The sequence below is a fragment of the Orbicella faveolata genome, unplaced genomic scaffold (assembly GCF_042242905.1).
Source record: "Orbicella faveolata isolate gen_17 unplaced genomic scaffold, um_ofav_v1 contig_47, whole genome shotgun sequence".
In the NCBI taxonomy this organism is placed as follows: domain Eukaryota; kingdom Metazoa; phylum Cnidaria; class Anthozoa; order Scleractinia; family Merulinidae; genus Orbicella; species Orbicella faveolata.
Window position 1 is genome coordinate 789392 of NW_028301577.1, and position 3050 is coordinate 792441.

The 3050-nt window shown below is 40.1% G+C and overlaps 1 pseudogene; it reads left to right on the forward strand.

Annotated features, from left to right (window-relative positions):
• The first annotated feature begins 204 nt into the window (after positions 1-204).
• On the forward strand, positions 205-2620 carry LOC149096721 (uncharacterized; annotated as a pseudogene).
• Positions 2621-3050: the final 430 nt, after the last annotated feature.

The following is a 3050-nucleotide window of genomic DNA, read 5'->3' on the forward strand; positions in this document are numbered from 1 at the left end:
ACGTGACCTTTACTGAGAGACTTCAGACATGACGTGCAAAAGGATCCACAGCAAGTCAAAAGGCAGCATCTCAAGTTAAGCTTAAGTGCCTACAAAACCTACGTGGAGCAAGGACAGGCATAAACCAGACGAAAGAAAAGAAAAAGGTACACCCTAAGGTTTAGATGTTACTAAATTATAAAAATGAAATTACAATATTATATAATGGTGCCGATGTTTGTCCTGTCCTCATGTAAGTTCATTAAGGTTGACAAATAAGACATTCTCGTCAAAGTTTACCACTCATTGTCAGGTCACTTTCCAGCGAATAAATGCTCATCTCCTGCTCATGTTTAATGTCTGGATTAGTCAATGCTTATGAATATATTCAGCCTTCAAGTTGGCTATATTTCTAATTCAAACCTTCGAAATCAACTCCACCTTAATTTGGCGAAACACCAAATATTCATGGTGGTGTAAAAGCTACAAAATCATCGTTCGGGGTGGCGTGAACCGCGCTGACTGCACGGTTACTATTTCGATATGGCATCAGGCTCGGTTACTATTCCAATACGACGTTGGGCTTCGTTACTATTTTAATATAACTATTCCAATGGTTGGGTGGGTGGGTGGGTGAGTGAGCAAGTGAGACATTTGCATATTGGAGTCCCTGCAACAAACAAGTTTCTATGCTTTGCGTATCCGCGAGTTTTAATAGGAATCACAGGGTTTTGAAGGTCACTTGATTAGAACGGCAACTGGATGGAGTCTACTATTGCAGTAATCAACAATGTCTTGATGTAAATAGTGTAATAAATACATCTGTTGATCCGTAATTGCGGCAACACGCACTAAACGTTACCAGTTTCAAGTAAAAATGTTACTGTTTCATCTAGTTTGTTTTTAAACACAGCTACCTGTTGTGTGGTCAGAGTTCGTAGCAGGGCTTACGCCTTTCCTTTTTCTCCTTTTCTTATCTTTGTGCTGCAGTGATTGACCTTCTACTTGGCTTGCTTCCAATTCAAAAATTTCTGAGAGAGCATCATCGAGACGGGCAAGTTTTACCATGGAGTAGCTAAGTGTAGTCATGGAAAATTTTGCTGCCAGTTTTTCACTCAAATTGCGTCAGATGTGGAACAAAGGCCAAACCCCATCACTGCCCACAGTTGTCAATAAGTTAGAGAAGGAAAATATCACATCCTTGTGGCACATACCATAGCTTATACTTTATTTTCGCGTGTGAATTACCGGACACATTTTGAAAGATTGTAACTTGTTGGTCTTTACAGCTAATAATGTGATACTTGGCAGGATGATAGCCAATGAATTGCTTTACATTTTGGTTAATACTTAAACCTACAATGATTGATTAAAACCTGTCATTTTGATTGACAGCTGTCAAAAACGTCCAAATTTGCAAACATTGCTGACTCAGCAAACAATCATGCATTGTGACACGTGCAACGCGTCTAACACGTCAGTCTACGATACAGATCTAAGTTTGGTGATAATTGGTCAATTCTTGCCGTGGTTACAGCAGCCAGAAGATTAGAAAATTTGCATAATTCATCTCAAAGCATATTTATATTACGGGAAAAGTAATTTCGAAAAAACGACCATAACGAGCTTAACAGGTAATTCAAGCCTTCGGCTTAGTGACATCCAAGGTGGGTTGATTTTTGTTAAAAAGTACACAGTGCATGCCACTGCAGAAAATGAGTTGGATCATCCTGAGTTTCTAATAAACATCAATAAGATCAAGTTTGCTGGAGGGGAAGGTAGCATTCAGTTTGGAAGTGATGTCACACATAGTTCTACCCATCCACAGTTGAAGTTCAGACTGTGGCAACTTTGGAGAGTGGGACTGCTCAGGAAACAACTTGTCGAAGGAGAGGCCAACGTTCCAGATTCCAGGCGGAAAGATTGTTGCTTCATAATCATAATCAAATTTTCATCCCAGGTGACATGGAAAGGAAGCTGGCTGAAATTCCAGAAAGGAAACCAAGTTATTTTCCACCTAAAACTTTCGAAATGCAAAGCGACATCTCGCCACTCAAGAGCAAAGTCCGGGAGCAGTCTTACTCCAACTCAACAGACTTGACAGAACACGCAACTGCAGAGAAAAAACATGACAAGTTTCATTCACAGGAATACGTCTGTGAAGATAAACCATTGGTGGGTTCAAGTAGGACTATCGAACAGCCATTAAGAGGTCTCGTCCCCGAAGAGCTAGGTTCTTCGTCAAGAGAAACTTCACAGCTTAGAGGAAGCAGCAAAGAATCGTACTCCATTCTCCAATGAAGATGTTGCGTAGCTAAAACGCCTAATGTTAATGTTGTACCTTCAAGTCAGAATAGCCACGAGTTCTAACTTGACCAAGTATTACAGCACGCTCCACCTGAACGTGAACAATTTAACTGCTCGTTATCAGAATCACCAGTGGACAGTTTCTTAGATGCTAGCATTTCATTTGATGAGGTCACTGTACCCCCCCCCCTGTTTCTCGGATGTACCACCTTCAATTAAGGAGGGGTGTTTCACTCAGATATAACCCAGAGATACTCGACAAAGAAAATCAACATCTAGTGATAAACGAAAATCGGATTCTGGGTCAACACATTCGAAGTCTGCCATTCGCTGATAATAAACTTTTCATTTAAATTTTCTTTCCACCAAATTTTCTGCGCGCCACTTATTTTACTTTACTGGACACTGCTTATAATATTGATGTGCCCCGCACCTGGTTCCTCTCCCGTAACTGCCCCTGCCACCGCTCTTAATTTTACCTGACTGGTTTCAATGGCACTTTACTGTGCACTATTAGCAATTAATTAGGTCTGTTGTAATTTTATCAAATTTTAGATTTCTCATCAGATATTTTTATTAGATTTTGGTTGTGCCTTGCATGGGATACTTTTTTGGGGGGTCTCTTTTGGTCTTTCCATGTCTACTATTGATTTACTATATATGTATATATTTTACTGATGAGACCAATAAAGTTGATAGACAACTTTCTTCAGCATCAAGCCGTGGTTCAGAAAAGGAAAGTCGACTAAACAAGAAGGACAGTG